Source organism: Hyla sarda, unplaced genomic scaffold (genome assembly GCF_029499605.1).
Source record: "Hyla sarda isolate aHylSar1 unplaced genomic scaffold, aHylSar1.hap1 scaffold_658, whole genome shotgun sequence".
In the NCBI taxonomy this organism is placed as follows: Eukaryota; Metazoa; Chordata; class Amphibia; order Anura; family Hylidae; genus Hyla; species Hyla sarda.
Genome location: NW_026610673.1, coordinates 1 through 22,086, shown reverse-complemented (window position 1 = coordinate 22,086; position 22,086 = coordinate 1). Strand labels below are relative to the sequence as shown.

The following is a 22,086-nucleotide window of genomic DNA, read 5'->3' as shown; positions in this document are numbered from 1 at the left end:
GAATGAATGAAAGTCTGAATGACAGAAAGAAAGAAGGATGAAGAAAGAAGCATGAAGAAAAAAAAATGTATATGGAGTTGCTGACATGAGTGCAATCTACAAAGCCATTGAGGCTGATCCTCATGGGAGGATTATTGCACCAGGACCCTTAGCACTTTTAAAATGCCATTCAATGCCACGGGCTAGATGTAAACTGCAGATGACCATGTTGTGGTAGTTACCATGGATACCCAAGTGATGTGTGAGCTAACACATAGGCCCAACAGATTCCAAGAAGGCCAGAATCACCAGCGGCACCACCATCGATTGTCAGGTCACCCGGATTCATCAAATACCAGAGTCCAAAATGATGCAGGTTTATACTGTTAATTTTCAGTTTATCGTTACAGTTGGTGTTATTCCATGTCGGAAGGGACGCAGCTACAGCCAGTGGGGTAACTAGAGACAGGCAGGCAGCTATGTGCAACAAAGGTAGGCGTGTTGTTTTCATATGCAGATCTGAAATATTGTCTTATATGCAAGAGGAGGAGTGATGGGGGTTCAGGCAAAAGCCAGGCTATGGATTGCATTGCTAAATGCTCCATCAGAGTGCAATGGTCGCCTGTCCTTTTTTTAAGTGATGATGTGGGTTTAGCCTGTGCTGTATGTATGTATGGGTGGCTGACTGCCACCCACCCAGAAAGTGTATGGGAGGCTGGTTGGCTGCCAGCCTTCCTTCCATTCCTATGAGTAATGTGAGTGCTCATGAAGGGGACATGGTTGGGTCCACCCCTTTCCCGGTTATCCCCTCTAGGCCTTTTGGCTTAGATCAAGTGTAAAAAAAGAAAGGATCTTGCGACAGATCGCATCCTGAGGCACGTTTTTTTTTGTGTGAATACTTGCACTTGGGTGACTTGTGAGCACATACTGATACATACGTTCCCTATCTGGGGACCATAAATTAAATGGATTTTTGAGAAAGGGAGCTGATTTGGAAGCTTGCTTCTGTCGCCCTATGCATTGACCCGATGTGGCAGTATCTTCGGGTAGTGAACAGTGCACCACCCCATTCCAGTGTTAAACAAGAAAGATTCTCATTTAATCCTCCGTGGGTGAGAATTTGAGTTTGAGAATTGGAGACCAAAATGATGAGTTGCACTGACTGGTTTATGAACGTCTATTCATTTAGCGTTTTAATGACCATGTTTGCACACTGATTGGTGTAAAAAAATAAAATAAAACTAAATAATAATAATCTAGCACACCTGTGCAGGTTTGACATGACATGACAGGTAGCTGTCTTGTGGGTGGTGCTGAATCCTGTTAAATGACATGAGGGTCTCATGCCTATACACAAGGGTGTGTCATTGCTGTTGCTTGACCATGCATTGGTTTCTGTGGTCAGTGAATGATAAAAACAAAATTTACCATCCATTGATGGATGGGAAATCCGCCATGAGGCATTTGTTTTTAGAAACTGCTGCTCACAACCAATGTTGCAATGGAGTGTCTCCATCTGCTGGTGGTATTGGAAAGGCATTAGTGCTATGACAGGGTCTGAAGAAGAAGAAGAAGAAGAAGAAGAAGACGGAAAAAAATATATATAAAAAGAAAAAGAGAGAGAGAGAGAGAGACTGACTTAGTGAGCGAGTGAGTGAGAGAGTGAGAGTGAGTGAGAGTGAATGAGTGAGTGAGTGATTGAGTGAGTGAGTGAGTGAGAACAAATGAGTTAAAGCAAGTGAGTGAGAGAGATCGAATGAATGAAAGTCTGAATGACAGAAAGAAAAAAGGATGAAGAAAGAAGCATGAAGAAAAAAAAATGTATATGGAGTTGCTGACATGAGTGCAATCTACAAAGCCGTTGAGGCTGATCCTCATGGGAGGATTATTGCACCAGGACCCTTAGCACTTTTAAAATGCCATTCAATGCCACGGGCTAGATGTAAACTGCAGATGACCATGTTGTGGTAGTTACCATGGATACCCAAGTGATGTGTGAGCTAACACATAGGCCCAACAGATTCCAAGAAGGCCAGAATCACCAGCGGCACCACCATCGATTGTCAGGTCACCCGGATTCAGCAAATACCAGAGTCCAAAATGATGCAGGTTTATACTGTTAATTTTCAGTTTATCGTTACAGTTGGTGTTATTCCATGTCGGAAGGGACGCAGCTACAGCCAGTGGGGTAACTAGAGACAGGCAGGCAGCTATGTGCAACAAAGGTAGGCGTGTTGTTTTCATATGCAGATCTGAAATATTGTCTTATATGCAAGAGGAGGAGTGATGGGGGTTCAGGCAAAAGCCAGGCTATGGATTGCATTGCTAAATGCTCCATCAGAGTGCAATGGTCGCCTGTCCTTTTTTTAAGTGATGATGTGGGTTTAGCCTGTGCTGTATGTATGTATGGGTGGCTGACTGCCACCCACCCAGAAAGTGTATGGGAGGCTGGTTGGCTGCCAGCCTTCCTTCCATTCCTATGAGTAATGTGAGTGCTCATGAAGGGGACATGGTTGGGTCCACCCCTTTCCCGGTTATCCCCTCTAGGCCTTTTGGCTTAGATCAAGTGTAAAAAAAGAAAGGATCTTGCGACAGATCGCATCCTGAGGCACGTTTTTTTTTTGTGTGAATACTTGCACTTGGGTGACTTGTGAGCACATACTGATACATACGTTCCCTATCTGGGGACCATAAATTAAATGGATTTTTGAGAAAGGGAGCTGATTTGGAAGCTTGCTTCTGTCGCCCTATGCATTGACCCGATGTGGCAGTATCTTCGGGTAGTGAACAGTGCACCACCCCATTCCAGTGTTAAACAAGAAAGATTCTCATTTAATCCTCCGTGGGTGAGAATTTGAGTTTGAGAATTGGAGACCAAAATGATGAGTTGCACTGACTGGTTTATGAACGTCTATTCATTTAGCGTTTTAATGACCATGTTTGCACACTGATTGGTGTAAAAAAATAAAATAAAACTAAATAATAATAATCTAGCACACCTGTGCAGGTTTGACATGACATGACAGGTAGCTGTCTTGTGGGTGGTGCTGAATCCTGTTAAATGACATGAGGGTCTCATGCCTATACACAAGGGTGTGTCATTGCTGTTGCTTGACCATGCATTGGTTTCTGTGGTCAGTGAATGATAAAAACAAAATTTACCATCCATTGATGGATGGGAAATCCGCCATGAGGCATTTGTTTTTAGAAACTGCTGCTCACAACCAATGTTGCAATGGAGTGTCTCCATCTGCTGGTGGTATTGGAAAGGCATTAGTGCTATGACAGGGTCTGAAGAAGAAGAAGAAGAAGAAGAAGAAGAAGACGGAAAAAAATATATATAAAAAGAAAAAGAGAGAGAGAGAGAGAGACTGACTTAGTGAGCGAGTGAGTGAGAGAGTGAGAGTGAGTGAGAGTGAATGAGTGAGTGAGTGATTGAGTGAGTGAGTGAGTGAGTGAGTGAGAACAAATGAGTTAAAGCAAGTGAGTGAGAGAGATCGAATGAATGAAAGTCTGAATGACAGAAAGAAAAAAGGATGAAGAAAGAAGCATGAAGAAAAAAAAATGTATATGGAGTTGCTGACATGAGTGCAATCTACAAAGCCGTTGAGGCTGATCCTCATGGGAGGATTATTGCACCAGGACCCTTAGCACTTTTAAAATGCCATTCAATGCCACGGGCTAGATGTAAACTGCAGATGACCATGTTGTGGTAGTTACCATGGATACCCAAGTGATGTGTGAGCTAACACATAGGCCCAACAGATTCCAAGAAGGCCAGAATCACCAGCGGCACCACCATCGATTGTCAGGTCACCCGGATTCAGCAAATACCAGAGTCCAAAATGATGCAGGTTTATACTGTTAATTTTCAGTTTATCGTTACAGTTGGTGTTATTCCATGTCGGAAGGGACGCAGCTACAGCCAGTGGGGTAACTAGAGACAGGCAGGCAGCTATGTGCAACAAAGGTAGGCGTGTTGTTTTCATATGCAGATCTGAAATATTGTCTTATATGCAAGAGGAGGAGTGATGGGGGTTCAGGCAAAAGCCAGGCTATGGATTGCATTGCTAAATGCTCCATCAGAGTGCAATGGTCGCCTGTCCTTTTTTTAAGTGATGATGTGGGTTTAGCCTGTGCTGTATGTATGTATGGGTGGCTGACTGCCACCCACCCAGAAAGTGTATGGGAGGCTGGTTGGCTGCCAGCCTTCCTTCCATTCCTATGAGTAATGTGAGTGCTCATGAAGGGGACATGGTTGGGTCCACCCCTTTCCCGGTTATCCCCTCTAGGCCTTTTGGCTTAGATCAAGTGTAAAAAAAGAAAGGATCTTGTGACAGATCGCATCCTGAGGCACGTTTTTTTTTGTGTGAATACTTGCACTTGGGTGACTTGTGAGCACATACTGATACATACGTTCCCTATCTGGGGACCATAAATTAAATGGATTTTTGAGAAAGGGAGCTGATTTGGAAGCTTGCTTCTGTCGCCCTATGCATTGACCCGATGTGGCAGTATCTTCGGGTAGTGAACAGTGCACCACCCCATTCCAGTGTTAAACAAGAAAGATTCTCATTTAATCCTCCGTGGGTGAGAATTTGAGTTTGAGAATTGGAGACCAAAATGATGAGTTGCACTGACTGGTTTATGAACGTCTATTCATTTAGCGTTTTAATGACCATGTTTGCACACTGATTGGTGTAAAAAAATAAAATAAAACTAAATAATAATAATCTAGCACACCTGTGCAGGTTTGACATGACATGACAGGTAGCTGTCTTGTGGGTGGTGCTGAATCCTGTTAAATGACATGAGGGTCTCATGCCTATACACAAGGGTGTGTCATTGCTGTTGCTTGACCATGCATTGGTTTCTGTGGTCAGTGAATGATAAAAACAAAATTTACCATCCATTGATGGATGGGAAATCCGCCATGAGGCATTTGTTTTTAGAAACTGCTGCTCACAACCAATGTTGCAATGGAGTGTCTCCATCTGCTGGTGGTATTGGAAAGGCATTAGTGCTATGACAGGGTCTGAAGAAGAAGAAGAAGAAGAAGAAGAAGAAGAAGACGGAAAAAAATATATATAAAAAGAAAAAGAGAGAGAGAGAGAGAGACTGACTTAGTGAGCGAGTGAGTGAGAGAGTGAGAGTGAGTGAGAGTGAATGAGTGAGTGAGTGATTGAGTGAGTGAGTGAGTGAGTGAGAACAAATGAGTTAAAGCAAGTGAGTGAGAGAGATCGAATGAATGAAAGTCTGAATGACAGAAAGAAAAAAGGATGAAGAAAGAAGCATGAAGAAAAAAAAATGTATATGGAGTTGCTGACATGAGTGCAATCTACAAAGCCGTTGAGGCTGATCCTCATGGGAGGATTATTGCACCAGGACCCTTAGCACTTTTAAAATGCCATTCAATGCCACGGGCTAGATGTAAACTGCAGATGACCATGTTGTGGTAGTTACCATGGATACCCAAGTGATGTGTGAGCTAACACATAGGCCCAACAGATTCCAAGAAGGCCAGAATCACCAGCGGCACCACCATCGATTGTCAGGTCACCCGGATTCAGCAAATACCAGAGTCCAAAATGATGCAGGTTTATACTGTTAATTTTCAGTTTATCGTTACAGTTGGTGTTATTCCATGTCGGAAGGGACGCAGCTACAGCCAGTGGGGTAACTAGAGACAGGCAGGCAGCTATGTGCAACAAAGGTAGGCGTGTTGTTTTCATATGCAGATCTGAAATATTGTCTTATATGCAAGAGGAGGAGTGATGGGGGTTCAGGCAAAAGCCAGGCTATGGATTGCATTGCTAAATGCTCCATCAGAGTGCAATGGTCGCCTGTCCTTTTTTTAAGTGATGATGTGGGTTTAGCCTGTGCTGTATGTATGTATGGGTGGCTGACTGCCACCCACCCAGAAAGTGTATGGGAGGCTGGTTGGCTGCCAGCCTTCCTTCCATTCCTATGAGTAATGTGAGTGCTCATGAAGGGGACATGGTTGGGTCCACCCCTTTCCCGGTTATCCCCTCTAGGCCTTTTGGCTTAGATCAAGTGTAAAAAAAGAAAGGATCTTGCGACAGATCGCATCCTGAGGCACGTTTTTTTTTGTGTGAATACTTGCACTTGGGTGACTTGTGAGCACATACTGATACATACGTTCCCTATCTGGGGACCATAAATTAAATGGATTTTTGAGAAAGGGAGCTGATTTGGAAGCTTGCTTCTGTCGCCCTATGCATTGACCCGATGTGGCAGTATCTTCGGGTAGTGAACAGTGCACCACCCCATTCCAGTGTTAAACAAGAAAGATTCTCATTTAATCCTCCGTGGGTGAGAATTTGAGTTTGAGAATTGGAGACCAAAATGATGAGTTGCACTGACTGGTTTATGAACGTCTATTCATTTAGCGTTTTAATGACCATGTTTGCACACTGATTGGTGTAAAAAAATAAAATAAAACTAAATAATAATAATCTAGCACACCTGTGCAGGTTTGACATGACATGACAGGTAGCTGTCTTGTGGGTGGTGCTGAATCCTGTTAAATGACATGAGGGTCTCATGCCTATACACAAGGGTGTGTCATTGCTGTTGCTTGACCATGCATTGGTTTCTGTGGTCAGTGAATGATAAAAACAAAATTTACCATCCATTGATGGATGGGAAATCCGCCATGAGGCATTTGTTTTTAGAAACTGCTGCTCACAACCAATGTTGCAATGGAGTGTCTCCATCTGCTGGTGGTATTGGAAAGGCATTAGTGCTATGACAGGGTCTGAAGAAGAAGAAGAAGAAGAAGACGGAAAAAAATATATATAAAAAGAAAAAGAGAGAGAGAGAGAGAGACTGACTTAGTGAGCGAGTGAGTGAGAGAGTGAGAGTGAGTGAGAGTGAATGAGTGAGTGAGTGATTGAGTGAGTGAGTGAGTGAGTGAGTGAGAACAAATGAGTTAAAGCAAGTGAGTGAGAGAGATCGAATGAATGAAAGTCTGAATGACAGAAAGAAAAAAGGATGAAGAAAGAAGCATGAAGAAAAAAAAATGTATATGGAGTTGCTGACATGAGTGCAATCTACAAAGCCGTTGAGGCTGATCCTCATGGGAGGATTATTGCACCAGGACCCTTAGCACTTTTAAAATGCCATTCAATGCCACGGGCTAGGTGTAAACTGCAGATGACCATGTTGTGGTAGTTACCATGGATACCCAAGTGATGTGTGAGCTAACACATAGGCCCAACAGATTCCAAGAAGGCCAGAATCACCAGCGGCACCACCATCGATTGTCAGGTCACCCGGATTCAGCAAATACCAGAGTCCAAAATGATGCAGGTTTATACTGTTAATTTTCAGTTTATCGTTACAGTTGGTGTTATTCCATGTCGGAAGGGACGCAGCTACAGCCAGTGGGGTAACTAGAGACAGGCAGGCAGCTATGTGCAACAAAGGTAGGCGTGTTGTTTTCATATGCAGATCTGAAATATTGTCTTATATGCAAGAGGAGGAGTGATGGGGGTTCAGGCAAAAGCCAGGCTATGGATTGCATTGCTAAATGCTCCATCAGAGTGCAATGGTCGCCTGTCCTTTTTTTAAGTGATGATGTGGGTTTAGCCTGTGCTGTATGTATGTATGGGTGGCTGACTGCCACCCACCCAGAAAGTGTATGGGAGGCTGGTTGGCTGCCAGCCTTCCTTCCATTCCTATGAGTAATGTGAGTGCTCATGAAGGGGACATGGTTGGGTCCACCCCTTTCCCGGTTATCCCCTCTAGGCCTTTTGGCTTAGATCAAGTGTAAAAAAAGAAAGGATCTTGCGACAGATCGCATCCTGAGGCACGTTTTTTTTTGTGTGAATACTTGCACTTGGGTGACTTGTGAGCACATACTGATACATACGTTCCCTATCTGGGGACCATAAATTAAATGGATTTTTGAGAAAGGGAGCTGATTTGGAAGCTTGCTTCTGTCGCCCTATGCATTGACCCGATGTGGCAGTATCTTCGGGTAGTGAACAGTGCACCACCCCATTCCAGTGTTAAACAAGAAAGATTCTCATTTAATCCTCCGTGGGTGAGAATTTGAGTTTGAGAATTGGAGACCAAAATGATGAGTTGCACTGACTGGTTTATGAACGTCTATTCATTTAGCGTTTTAATGACCATGTTTGCACACTGATTGGTGTAAAAAAATAAAATAAAACTAAATAATAATAATCTAGCACACCTGTGCAGGTTTGACATGACATGACAGGTAGCTGTCTTGTGGGTGGTGCTGAATCCTGTTAAATGACATGAGGGTCTCATGCCTATACACAAGGGTGTGTCATTGCTGTTGCTTGACCATGCATTGGTTTCTGTGGTCAGTGAATGATAAAAACAAAATTTACCATCCATTGATGGATGGGAAATCCGCCATGAGGCATTTGTTTTTAGAAACTGCTGCTCACAACCAATGTTGCAATGGAGTGTCTCCATCTGCTGGTGGTATTGGAAAGGCATTAGTGCTATGACAGGGTCTGAAGAAGAAGAAGAAGAAGAAGAAGAAGAAGACGGAAAAAAATATATATAAAAAGAAAAAGAGAGAGAGAGAGAGAGACTGACTTAGTGAGCGAGTGAGTGAGAGAGTGAGAGTGAGTGAGAGTGAATGAGTGAGTGAGTGATTGAGTGAGTGAGTGAGTGAGTGAGTGAGAACAAATGAGTTAAAGCAAGTGAGTGAGAGAGATCGAATGAATGAAAGTCTGAATGACAGAAAGAAAAAAGGATGAAGAAAGAAGCATGAAGAAAAAAAAATGTATATGGAGTTGCTGACATGAGTGCAATCTACAAAGCCGTTGAGGCTGATCCTCATGGGAGGATTATTGCACCAGGACCCTTAGCACTTTTAAAATGCCATTCAATGCCACGGGCTAGATGTAAACTGCAGATGACCATGTTGTGGTAGTTACCATGGATACCCAAGTGATGTGTGAGCTAACACATAGGCCCAACAGATTCCAAGAAGGCCAGAATCACCAGCGGCACCACCATCGATTGTCAGGTCACCCGGATTCAGCAAATACCAGAGTCCAAAATGATGCAGGTTTATACTGTTAATTTTCAGTTTATCGTTACAGTTGGTGTTATTCCATGTCGGAAGGGACGCAGCTACAGCCAGTGGGGTAACTAGAGACAGGCAGGCAGCTATGTGCAACAAAGGTAGGCGTGTTGTTTTCATATGCAGATCTGAAATATTGTCTTATATGCAAGAGGAGGAGTGATGGGGGTTCAGGCAAAAGCCAGGCTATGGATTGCATTGCTAAATGCTCCATCAGAGTGCAATGGTCGCCTGTCCTTTTTTTAAGTGATGATGTGGGTTTAGCCTGTGCTGTATGTATGTATGGGTGGCTGACTGCCACCCACCCAGAAAGTGTATGGGAGGCTGGTTGGCTGCCAGCCTTCCTTCCATTCCTATGAGTAATGTGAGTGCTCATGAAGGGGACATGGTTGGGTCCACCCCTTTCCCGGTTATCCCCTCTAGGCCTTTTGGCTTAGATCAAGTGTAAAAAAAGAAAGGATCTTGCGACAGATCGCATCCTGAGGCACGTTTTTTTTTGTGTGAATACTTGCACTTGGGTGACTTGTGAGCACATACTGATACATACGTTCCCTATCTTGGGACCATAAATTAAATGGATTTTTGAGAAAGGGAGCTGATTTGGAAGCTTGCTTCTGTCGCCCTATGCATTGACCCGATGTGGCAGTATCTTCGGGTAGTGAACAGTGCACCACCCCATTCCAGTGTTAAACAAGAAAGATTCTCATTTAATCCTCCGTGGGTGAGAATTTGAGTTTGAGAATTGGAGACCAAAATGATGAGTTGCACTGACTGGTTTATGAACGTCTATTCATTTAGCGTTTTAATGACCATGTTTGCACACTGATTGGTGTAAAAAAATAAAATAAAACTAAATAATAATAATCTAGCACACCTGTGCAGGTTTGACATGACATGACAGGTAGCTGTCTTGTGGGTGGTGCTGAATCCTGTTAAATGACATGAGGGTCTCATGCCTATACACAAGGGTGTGTCATTGCTGTTGCTTGACCATGCATTGGTTTCTGTGGTCAGTGAATGATAAAAACAAAATTTACCATCCATTGATGGATGGGAAATCCGCCATGAGGCATTTGTTTTTAGAAACTGCTGCTCACAACCAATGTTGCAATGGAGTGTCTCCATCTGCTGGTGGTATTGGAAAGGCATTAGTGCTATGACAGGGTCTGAAGAAGAAGAAGAAGAAGAAGAAGAAGAAGACGGAAAAAAATATATATAAAAAGAAAAAGAGAGAGAGAGAGACTGACTTAGTGAGCGAGTGAGTGAGAGAGTGAGAGTGAGTGAGAGTGAATGAGTGAGTGAGTGATTGAGTGAGTGAGTGAGTGAGTGAGTGAGAACAAATGAGTTAAAGCAAGTGAGTGAGAGAGATCGAATGAATGAAAGTCTGAATGACAGAAAGAAAAAAGGATGAAGAAAGAAGCATGAAGAAAAAAAAATGTATATGGAGTTGCTGACATGAGTGCAATCTACAAAGCCGTTGAGGCTGATCCTCATGGGAGGATTATTGCACCAGGACCCTTAGCACTTTTAAAATGCCATTCAATGCCACGGGCTAGATGTAAACTGCAGATGACCATGTTGTGGTAGTTACCATGGATACCCAAGTGATGTGTGAGCTAACACATAGGCCCAACAGATTCCAAGAAGGCCAGAATCACCAGCGGCACCACCATCGATTGTCAGGTCACCCGGATTCAGCAAATACCAGAGTCCAAAATGATGCAGGTTTATACTGTTAATTTTCAGTTTATCGTTACAGTTGGTGTTATTCCATGTCGGAAGGGACGCAGCTACAGCCAGTGGGGTAACTAGAGACAGGCAGGCAGCTATGTGCAACAAAGGTAGGCGTGTTGTTTTCATATGCAGATCTGAAATATTGTCTTATATGCAAGAGGAGGAGTGATGGGGGTTCAGGCAAAAGCCAGGCTATGGATTGCATTGCTAAATGCTCCATCAGAGTGCAATGGTCGCCTGTCCTTTTTTTAAGTGATGATGTGGGTTTAGCCTGTGCTGTATGTATGTATGGGTGGCTGACTGCCACCCACCCAGAAAGTGTATGGGAGGCTGGTTGGCTGCCAGCCTTCCTTCCATTCCTATGAGTAATGTGAGTGCTCATGAAGGGGACATGGTTGGGTCCACCCCTTTCCCGGTTATCCCCTCTAGGCCTTTTGGCTTAGATCAAGTGTAAAAAAAGAAAGGATCTTGCGACAGATCGCATCCTGAGGCACGTTTTTTTTTGTGTGAATACTTGCACTTGGGTGACTTGTGAGCACATACTGATACATACGTTCCCTATCTGGGGACCATAAATTAAATGGATTTTTGAGAAAGGGAGCTGATTTGGAAGCTTGCTTCTGTCGCCCTATGCATTGACCCGATGTGGCAGTATCTTCGGGTAGTGAACAGTGCACCACCCCATTCCAGTGTTAAACAAGAAAGATTCTCATTTAATCCTCCGTGGGTGAGAATTTGAGTTTGAGAATTGGAGACCAAAATGATGAGTTGCACTGACTGGTTTATGAACGTCTATTCATTTAGCGTTTTAATGACCATGTTTGCACACTGATTGGTGTAAAAAAATAAAATAAAACTAAATAATAATAATCTAGCACACCTGTGCAGGTTTGACATGACATGACAGGTAGCTGTCTTGTGGGTGGTGCTGAATCCTGTTAAATGACATGAGGGTCTCATGCCTATACACAAGGGTGTGTCATTGCTGTTGCTTGACCATGCATTGGTTTCTGTGGTCAGTGAATGATAAAAACAAAATTTACCATCCATTGATGGATGGGAAATCCGCCATGAGGCATTTGTTTTTAGAAACTGCTGCTCACAACCAATGTTGCAATGGAGTGTCTCCATCTGCTGGTGGTATTGGAAAGGCATTAGTGCTATGACAGGGTCTGAAGAAGAAGAAGAAGAAGAAGACGGAAAAAAATATATATAAAAAGAAAAAGAGAGAGAGAGAGAGAGACTGACTTAGTGAGCGAGTGAGTGAGAGAGTGAGAGTGAGTGAGAGTGAATGAGTGAGTGAGTGATTGAGTGAGTGAGTGAGTGAGTGAGAACAAATGAGTTAAAGCAAGTGAGTGAGAGAGATCGAATGAATGAAAGTCTGAATGACAGAAAGAAAAAAGGATGAAGAAAGAAGCATGAAGAAAAAAAAATGTATATGGAGTTGCTGACATGAGTGCAATCTACAAAGCTGTTGAGGCTGATCCTCATGGGAGGATTATTGCACCAGGACCCTTAGCACTTTTAAAATGCCATTCAATGCCACGGGCTAGGTGTAAACTGCAGATGACCATGTTGTGGTAGTTACCATGGATACCCAAGTGATGTGTGAGCTAACACATAGGCCCAACAGATTCCAAGAAGGCCAGAATCACCAGCGGCACCACCATCGATTGTCAGGTCACCCGGATTCAGCAAATACCAGAGTCCAAAATGATGCAGGTTTATACTGTTAATTTTCAGTTTATCGTTACAGTTGGTGTTATTCCATGTCGGAAGGGACGCAGCTACAGCCAGTGGGGTAACTAGAGACAGGCAGGCAGCTATGTGCAACAAAGGTAGGCGTGTTGTTTTCATATGCAGATCTGAAATATTGTCTTATATGCAAGAGGAGGAGTGATGGGGGTTCAGGCAAAAGCCAGGCTATGGATTGCATTGCTAAATGCTCCATCAGAGTGCAATGGTCGCCTGTCCTTTTTTTAAGTGATGATGTGGGTTTAGCCTGTGCTGTATGTATGTATGGGTGGCTGACTGCCACCCACCCAGAAAGTGTATGGGAGGCTGGTTGGCTGCCAGCCTTCCTTCCATTCCTATGAGTAATGTGAGTGCTCATGAAGGGGACATGGTTGGGTCCACCCCTTTCCCGGTTATCCCCTCTAGGCCTTTTGGCTTAGATCAAGTGTAAAAAAAGAAAGGATCTTGCGACAGATCGCATCCTGAGGCACGTTTTTTTTTGTGTGAATACTTGCACTTGGGTGACTTGTGAGCACATACTGATACATACGTTCCCTATCTGGGGACCATAAATTAAATGGATTTTTGAGAAAGGGAGCTGATTTGGAAGCTTGCTTCTGTCGCCCTATGCATTGACCCGATGTGGCAGTATCTTCGGGTAGTGAACAGTGCACCACCCCATTCCAGTGTTAAACAAGAAAGATTCTCATTTAATCCTCCGTGGGTGAGAATTTGAGTTTGAGAATTGGAGACCAAAATGATGAGTTGCACTGACTGGTTTATGAACGTCTATTCATTTAGCGTTTTAATGACCATGTTTGCACACTGATTGGTGTAAAAAAATAAAATAAAACTAAATAATAATAATCTAGCACACCTGTGCAGGTTTGACATGACATGACAGGTAGCTGTCTTGTGGGTGGTGCTGAATCCTGTTAAATGACATGAGGGTCTCATGCCTATACACAAGGGTGTGTCATTGCTGTTGCTTGACCATGCATTGGTTTCTGTGGTCAGTGAATGATAAAAACAAAATTTACCATCCATTGATGGATGGGAAATCCGCCATGAGGCATTTGTTTTTAGAAACTGCTGCTCACAACCAATGTTGCAATGGAGTGTCTCCATCTGCTGGTGGTATTGGAAAGGCATTAGTGCTATGACAGGGTCTGAAGAAGAAGAAGAAGAAGAAGAAGAAGAAGACGGAAAAAAATATATATAAAAAGAAAAAGAGAGAGAGAGAGAGAGACTGACTTAGTGAGCGAGTGAGTGAGAGAGTGAGAGTGAGTGAGAGTGAATGAGTGAGTGAGTGATTGAGTGAGTGAGTGAGTGAGTGAGAACAAATGAGTTAAAGCAAGTGAGTGAGAGAGATCGAATGAATGAAAGTCTGAATGACAGAAAGAAAAAAGGATGAAGAAAGAAGCATGAAGAAAAAAAAATGTATATGGAGTTGCTGACATGAGTGCAATCTACAAAGCCGTTGAGGCTGATCCTCATGGGAGGATTATTGCACCAGGACCCTTAGCACTTTTAAAATGCCATTCAATGCCACGGGCTAGATGTAAACTGCAGATGACCATGTTGTGGTAGTTACCATGGATACCCAAGTGATGTGTGAGCTAACACATAGGCCCAACAGATTCCAAGAAGGCCAGAATCACCAGCGGCACCACCATCGATTGTCAGGTCACCCGGATTCAGCAAATACCAGAGTCCAAAATGATGCAGGTTTATACTGTTAATTTTCAGTTTATCGTTACAGTTGGTGTTATTCCATGTCGGAAGGGACGCAGCTACAGCCAGTGGGGTAACTAGAGACAGGCAGGCAGCTATGTGCAACAAAGGTAGGCGTGTTGTTTTCATATGCAGATCTGAAATATTGTCTTATATGCAAGAGGAGGAGTGATGGGGGTTCAGGCAAAAGCCAGGCTATGGATTGCATTGCTAAATGCTCCATCAGAGTGCAATGGTCGCCTGTCCTTTTTTTAAGTGATGATGTGGGTTTAGCCTGTGCTGTATGTATGTATGGGTGGCTGACTGCCACCCACCCAGAAAGTGTATGGGAGGCTGGTTGGCTGCCAGCCTTCCTTCCATTCCTATGAGTAATGTGAGTGCTCATGAAGGGGACATGGTTGGGTCCACCCCTTTCCCGGTTATCCCCTCTAGGCCTTTTGGCTTAGATCAAGTGTAAAAAAAGAAAGGATCTTGCGACAGATCGCATCCTGAGGCACGTTTTTTTTTGTGTGAATACTTGCACTTGGGTGACTTGTGAGCACATACTGATACATACGTTCCCTATCTTGGGACCATAAATTAAATGGATTTTTGAGAAAGGGAGCTGATTTGGAAGCTTGCTTCTGTCGCCCTATGCATTGACCCGATGTGGCAGTATCTTCGGGTAGTGAACAGTGCACCACCCCATTCCAGTGTTAAACAAGAAAGATTCTCATTTAATCCTCCGTGGGTGAGAATTTGAGTTTGAGAATTGGAGACCAAAATGATGAGTTGCACTGACTGGTTTATGAACGTCTATTCATTTAGCGTTTTAATGACCATGTTTGCACACTGATTGGTGTAAAAAAATAAAATAAAACTAAATAATAATAATCTAGCACACCTGTGCAGGTTTGACATGACATGACAGGTAGCTGTCTTGTGGGTGGTGCTGAATCCTGTTAAATGACATGAGGGTCTCATGCCTATACACAAGGGTGTGTCATTGCTGTTGCTTGACCATGCATTGGTTTCTGTGGTCAGTGAATGATAAAAACAAAATTTACCATCCATTGATGGATGGGAAATCCGCCATGAGGCATTTGTTTTTAGAAACTGCTGCTCACAACCAATGTTGCAATGGAGTGTCTCCATCTGCTGGTGGTATTGGAAAGGCATTAGTGCTATGACAGGGTCTGAAGAAGAAGAAGAAGAAGAAGAAGACGGAAAAAAATATATATAAAAAGAAAAAGAGAGAGAGAGAGAGAGACTGACTTAGTGAGCGAGTGAGTGAGAGAGTGAGAGTGAGTGAGAGTGAATGAGTGAGTGAGTGATTGAGTGAGTGAGTGAGTGAGTGAGAACAAATGAGTTAAAGCAAGTGAGTGAGAGAGATCGAATGAATGAAAGTCTGAATGACAGAAAGAAAAAAGGATGAAGAAAGAAGCATGAAGAAAAAAAATGTATATGGAGTTGCTGACATGAGTGCAATCTACAAAGCCGTTGAGGCTGATCCTCATGGGAGGATTATTGCACCAGGACCCTTAGCACTTTTAAAATGCCATTCAATGCCACGGGCTAGATGTAAACTGCAGATGACCATGTTGTGGTAGTTACCATGGATACCCAAGTGATGTGTGAGCTAACACATAGGCCCAACAGATTCCAAGAAGGCCAGAATCACCAGCGGCACCACCATCGATTGTCAGGTCACCCGGATTCAGCAAATACCAGAGTCCAAAATGATGCAGGTTTATACTGTTAATTTTCAGTTTATCGTTACAGTTGGTGTTATTCCATGTCGGAAGGGACGCAGCTACAGCCAGTGGGGTAACTAGAGACAGGCAGGCAGCTATGTGCAACAAAGGTAGGCGTGTTGTTTTCATATGCAGATCTGAAATATTGTCTTATATGCAAGAGGAGGAGTGATGGGGGTTCAGGCAAAAGCCAGGCTATGGATTGCATTGCTAAATGCTCCATCAGAGTGCAATGGTCGCCTGTCCTTTTTTTAAGTGATGATGTGGGTTTAGCCTGTGCTGTATGTATGTATGGGTGGCTGACTGCCACCCACCCAGAAAGTGTATGGGAGGCTGGTTGGCTGCCAGCCTTCCTTCCATTCCTATGAGTAATGTGAGTGCTCATGAAGGGGACATGGTTGGGTCCACCCCTTTCCCGGTTATCCCCTCTAGGCCTTTTGGCTTAGATCAAGTGTAAAAAAAGAAAGGATCTTGCGACAGATCGCATCCTGAGGCACGTTTTTTTTTGTGTGAATACTTGCACTTGGGTGACTTGTGAGCACATACTGATACATACGTTCCCTATCTGGGGACCATAAATTAAATGGATTTTTGAGAAAGGGAGCTGATTTGGAAGCTTGCTTCTGTCGCCCTATGCATTGACCCGATGTGGCAGTATCTTCGGGTAGTGAACAGTGCACCACCCCATTCCAGTGTTAAACAAGAAAGATTCTCATTTAATCCTCCGTGGGTGAGAATTTGAGTTTGAGAATTGGAGACCAAAATGATGAGTTGCACTGACTGGTTTATGAACGTCTATTCATTTAGCGTTTTAATGACCATGTTTGCACACTGATTGGTGTAAAAAAATAAAATAAAACTAAATAATAATAATCTAGCACACCTGTGCAGGTTTGACATGACATGACAGGTAGCTGTCTTGTGGGTGGTGCTGAATCCTGTTAAATGACATGAGGGTCTCATGCCTATACACAAGGGTGTGTCATTGCTGTTGCTTGACCATGCATTGGTTTCTGTGGTCAGTGAATGATAAAAACAAAATTTACCATCCATTGATGGATGGGAAATCCGCCATGAGGCATTTGTTTTTAGAAACTGCTGCTCACAACCAATGTTGCAATGGAGTGTCTCCATCTGCTGGTGGTATTGGAAAGGCATTAGTGCTATGACAGGGTCTGAAGAAGAAGAAGAAGAAGAAGAAGAAGAAGACGGAAAAAAATATATATAAAAAGAAAAAGAGAGAGAGAGAGAGAGACTGACTTAGTGAGCGAGTGAGTGAGAGAGTGAGAGTGAGTGAGAGTGAATGAGTGAGTGAGTGATTGAGTGAGTGAGTGAGTGAGTGAGTGAGAACAAATGAGTTAAAGCAAGTGAGTGAGAGAGATCGAATGAATGAAAGTCTGAATGACAGAAAGAAAAAAGGATGAAGAAAGAAGCATGAAGAAAAAAAAATGTATATGGAGTTGCTGACATGAGTGCAATCTACAAAGCCGTTGAGGCTGATCCTCATGGGAGGATTATTGCACCAGGACCCTTAGCACTTTTAAAATGCCATTCAATGCCACGGGCTAGATGTAAACTGCAGATGACCATGTTGTGGTAGTTACCATGGATACCCAAGTGATGTGTGAGCTAACACATAGGCCCAACAGATTCCAAGAAGGCCAGAATCACCAGCGGCACCACCATCGATTGTCAGGTCACCCGGATTCAGCAAATACCAGAGTCCAAAATGATGCAGGTTTATACTGTTAATTTTCAGTTTATCGTTACAGTTGGTGTTATTCCATGTCGGAAGGGACGCAGCTACAGCCAGTGGGGTAACTAGAGACAGGCAGGCAGCTATGTGCAACAAAGGTAGGCGTGTTGTTTTCATATGCAGATCTGAAATATTGTCTTATATGCAAGAGGAGGAGTGATGGGGGTTCAGGCAAAAGCCAGGCTATGGATTGCATTGCTAAATGCTCCATCAGAGTGCAATGGTCGCCTGTCCTTTTTTTAAGTGATGATGTGGGTTTAGCCTGTGCTGTATGTATGTATGGGTGGCTGACTGCCACCCACCCAGAAAGTGTATGGGAGGCTGGTTGGCTGCCAGCCTTCCTTCCATTCCTATGAGTAATGTGAGTGCTCATGAAGGGGACATGGTTGGGTCCACCCCTTTCCCGGTTATCCCCTCTAGGCCTTTTGGCTTAGATCAAGTGTAAAAAAAGAAAGGATCTTGCGACAGATCGCATCCTGAGGCACGTTTTTTTTTGTGTGAATACTTGCACTTGGGTGACTTGTGAGCACATACTGATACATACGTTCCCTATCTGGGGACCATAAATTAAATGGATTTTTGAGAAAGGGAGCTGATTTGGAAGCTTGCTTCTGTCGCCCTATGCATTGACCCGATGTGGCAGTATCTTCGGGTAGTGAACAGTGCACCACCCCATTCCAGTGTTAAACAAGAAAGATTCTCATTTAATCCTCCGTGGGTGAGAATTTGAGTTTGAGAATTGGAGACCAAAATGATGAGTTGCACTGACTGGTTTATGAACGTCTATTCATTTAGCGTTTTAATGACCATGTTTGCACACTGATTGGTGTAAAAAAATAAAATAAAACTAAATAATAATAATCTAGCACACCTGTGCAGGTTTGACATGACATGACAGGTAGCTGTCTTGTGGGTGGTGCTGAATCCTGTTAAATGACATGAGGGTCTCATGCCTATACACAAGGGTGTGTCATTGCTGTTGCTTGACCATGCATTGGTTTCTGTGGTCAGTGAATGATAAAAACAAAATTTACCATCCATTGATGGATGGGAAATCCGCCATGAGGCATTTGTTTTTAGAAACTGCTGCTCACAACCAATGTTGCAATGGAGTGTCTCCATCTGCTGGTGGTATTGGAAAGGCATTAGTGCTATGACAGGGTCTGAAGAAGAAGAAGAAGAAGAAGAAGAAGAAGAAGACGGAAAAAAATATATATAAAAAGAAAAAGAGAGAGAGAGAGAGAGACTGACTTAGTGAGCGAGTGAGTGAGAGAGTGAGAGTGAGTGAGAGTGAATGAGTGAGTGAGTGATTGAGTGAGTGAGTGAGTGAGAACAAATGAGTTAAAGCAAGTGAGTGAGAGAGATCGAATGAATGAAAGTCTGAATGACAGAAAGAAAAAAGGATGAAGAAAGAAGCATGAAGAAAAAAAAATGTATATGGAGTTGCTGACATGAGTGCAATCTACAAAGCCGTTGAGGCTGATCCTCATGGGAGGATTATTGCACCAGGACCCTTAGCACTTTTAAAATGCCATTCAATGCCACGGGCTAGATGTAAACTGCAGATGACCATGTTGTGGTAGTTACCATGGATACCCAAGTGATGTGTGAGCTAACACATAGGCCCAACAGATTCCAAGAAGGCCAGAATCACCAGCGGCACCACCATCGATTGTCAGGTCACCCGGATTCAGCAAATACCAGAGTCCAAAATGATGCAGGTTTATACTGTTAATTTTCAGTTTATCGTTACAGTTGGTGTTATTCCATGTCGGAAGGGACGCAGCTACAGCCAGTGGGGTAACTAGAGACAGGCAGGCAGCTATGTGCAACAAAGGTAGGCGTGTTGTTTTCATATGCAGATCTGAAATATTGTCTTATATGCAAGAGGAGGAGTGATGGGGGTTCAGGCAAAAGCCAGGCTATGGATTGCATTGCTAAATGCTCCATCAGAGTGCAATGGTCGCCTGTCCTTTTTTTAAGTGATGATGTGGGTTTAGCCTGTGCTGTATGTATGTATGGGTGGCTGACTGCCACCCACCCAGAAAGTGTATGGGAGGCTGGTTGGCTGCCAGCCTTCCTTCCATTCCTATGAGTAATGTGAGTGCTCATGAAGGGGACATGGTTGGGTCCACCCCTTTCCCGGTTATCCCCTCTAGGCCTTTTGGCTTAGATCAAGTGTAAAAAAAGAAAGGATCTTGCGACAGATCGCATCCTGAGGCACGTTTTTTTTTGTGTGAATACTTGCACTTGGGTGACTTGTGAGCACATACTGATACATACGTTCCCTATCTGGGGACCATAAATTAAATGGATTTTTGAGAAAGGGAGCTGATTTGGAAGCTTGCTTCTGTCGCCCTATGCATTGACCCGATGTGGCAGTATCTTCGGGTAGTGAACAGTGCACCACCCCATTCCAGTGTTAAACAAGAAAGATTCTCATTTAATCCTCCGTGGGTGAGAATTTGAGTTTGAGAATTGGAGACCAAAATGATGAGTTGCACTGACTGGTTTATGAACGTCTATTCATTTAGCGTTTTAATGACCATGTTTGCACACTGATTGGTGTAAAAAAATAAAATAAAACTAAATAATAATAATCTAGCACACCTGTGCAGGTTTGACATGACATGACAGGTAGCTGTCTTGTGGGTGGTGCTGAATCCTGTTAAATGACATGAGGGTCTCATGCCTATACACAAGGGTGTGTCATTGCTGTTGCTTGACCATGCATTGGTTTCTGTGGTCAGTGAATGATAAAAACTAAATTTACCATCCATTGATGGATGGGAAATCCGCCATGAGGCATTTGTTTTTAGAAACTGCTGCTCACAACCAATGTTGCAATGGAGTGTCTCCATCTGCTGGTGGTATTGGAAAGGCATTAGTGCTATGACAGGGTCTGAAGAAGAAGAAGAAGAAGAAGAAGAAGAAGAAGAAGACGGAAAAAAATATATATAAAAAGAAAAAGAGAGAGAGAGAGAGAGACTGACTTAGTGAGCGAGTGAGTAAGAGAGTGAGTGAGAGTGAATGAGTGAGTGAGTGATTGAGTGAGTGAGTGAGTGAGAACAAATGAGTTAAAGCAAGTGAGTGAGAGAGATCGAATGAATGAAAGTCTGAATGACAGAAAGAAAAAAGGATGAAGAAAGAAGCATGAAGAAAAAAAAATGTATATGGAGTTGCTGACATGAGTGCAATCTACAAAGCCGTTGAGGCTGATCCTCATGGGAGGATTATTGCACCAGGACCCTTAGCACTTTTAAAATGCCATTCAATGCCACGGGCTAGATGTAAACTGCAGATGACCATGTTGTGGTAGTTACCATGGATACCCAAGTGATGTGTGAGCTAACACATAGGCCCAACAGATTCCAAGAAGGCCAGAATCACCAGCGGCACCACCATCGATTGTCAGGTCACCCGGATTCAGCAAATACCAGAGTCCAAAATGATGCAGGTTTATACTGTTAATTTTCAGTTTATCGTTACAGTTGGTGTTATTCCATGTCGGAAGGGACGCAGCTACAGCCAGTGGGGTAACTAGAGACAGGCAGGCAGCTATGTGCAACAAAGGTAGGCGTGTTGTTTTCATATGCAGATCTGAAATATTGTCTTATATGCAAGAGGAGGAGTGATGGGGGTTCAGGCAAAAGCCAGGCTATGGATTGCATTGCTAAATGCTCCATCAGAGTGCAATGGTCGCCTGTCCTTTTTTTAAGTGATGATGTGGGTTTAGCCTGTGCTGTATGTATGTATGGGTGGCTGACTGCCACCCACCCAGAAAGTGTATGGGAGGCTGGTTGGCTGCCAGCCTTCCTTCCATTCCTATGAGTAATGTGAGTGCTCATGAAGGGGACATGGTTGGGTCCACCCCTTTCCCGGTTATCCCCTCTAGGCCTTTTGGCTTAGATCAAGTGTAAAAAAAGAAAGGATCTTGCGACAGATCGCATCCTGAGGCACGTTTTTTTTTGTGTGAATACTTGCACTTGGGTGACTTGTGAGCACATACTGATACATACGTTCCCTATCTGGGGACCATAAATTAAATGGATTTTTGAGAAAGGGAGCTGATTTGGAAGCTTGCTTCTGTCGCCCTATGCATTGACCCGATGTGGCAGTATCTTCGGGTAGTGAACAGTGCACCACCCCATTCCAGTGTTAAACAAGAAAGATTCTCATTTAATCCTCCGTGGGTGAGAATTTGAGTTTGAGAATTGGAGACCAAAATGATGAGTTGCACTGACTGGTTTATGAACGTCTATTCATTTAGCGTTTTAATGACCATGTTTGCACACTGATTGGTGTAAAAAAATAAAATAAAACTA

At 43.4% G+C, this 22,086-nt stretch overlaps 13 pseudogenes; all 13 read left to right on the top strand.

The window, feature by feature from the left end:
- The first annotated feature begins 782 nt into the window (after positions 1 to 782).
- LOC130342730 (U2 spliceosomal RNA) lies at positions 783 to 1,046 on the top strand (annotated as a pseudogene).
- A 1,469-nt stretch (positions 1,047 to 2,515) lies between these two features.
- Positions 2,516 to 2,780, top strand: LOC130342707 (U2 spliceosomal RNA; annotated as a pseudogene).
- Positions 2,781 to 4,260: 1,480 nt separating this feature from the next.
- On the top strand, positions 4,261 to 4,524 carry LOC130342655 (U2 spliceosomal RNA; annotated as a pseudogene).
- Positions 4,525 to 6,003: 1,479 nt separating this feature from the next.
- LOC130342729 (U2 spliceosomal RNA) lies at positions 6,004 to 6,267 on the top strand (annotated as a pseudogene).
- Positions 6,268 to 7,738: 1,471 nt separating this feature from the next.
- LOC130342723 (U2 spliceosomal RNA) lies at positions 7,739 to 8,002 on the top strand (annotated as a pseudogene).
- Positions 8,003 to 9,482: 1,480 nt separating this feature from the next.
- LOC130342727 (U2 spliceosomal RNA) lies at positions 9,483 to 9,746 on the top strand (annotated as a pseudogene).
- A 1,476-nt stretch (positions 9,747 to 11,222) lies between these two features.
- On the top strand, positions 11,223 to 11,486 carry LOC130342711 (U2 spliceosomal RNA; annotated as a pseudogene).
- A 1,467-nt stretch (positions 11,487 to 12,953) lies between these two features.
- Positions 12,954 to 13,217, top strand: LOC130342699 (U2 spliceosomal RNA; annotated as a pseudogene).
- Positions 13,218 to 14,693: 1,476 nt separating this feature from the next.
- Positions 14,694 to 14,957, top strand: LOC130342725 (U2 spliceosomal RNA; annotated as a pseudogene).
- Positions 14,958 to 16,426: 1,469 nt separating this feature from the next.
- Positions 16,427 to 16,690, top strand: LOC130342687 (U2 spliceosomal RNA; annotated as a pseudogene).
- A 1,480-nt stretch (positions 16,691 to 18,170) lies between these two features.
- On the top strand, positions 18,171 to 18,434 carry LOC130342674 (U2 spliceosomal RNA; annotated as a pseudogene).
- Positions 18,435 to 19,909: 1,475 nt separating this feature from the next.
- Positions 19,910 to 20,173, top strand: LOC130342662 (U2 spliceosomal RNA; annotated as a pseudogene).
- A 1,472-nt stretch (positions 20,174 to 21,645) lies between these two features.
- Positions 21,646 to 21,909, top strand: LOC130342769 (U2 spliceosomal RNA; annotated as a pseudogene).
- Positions 21,910 to 22,086: the final 177 nt, after the last annotated feature.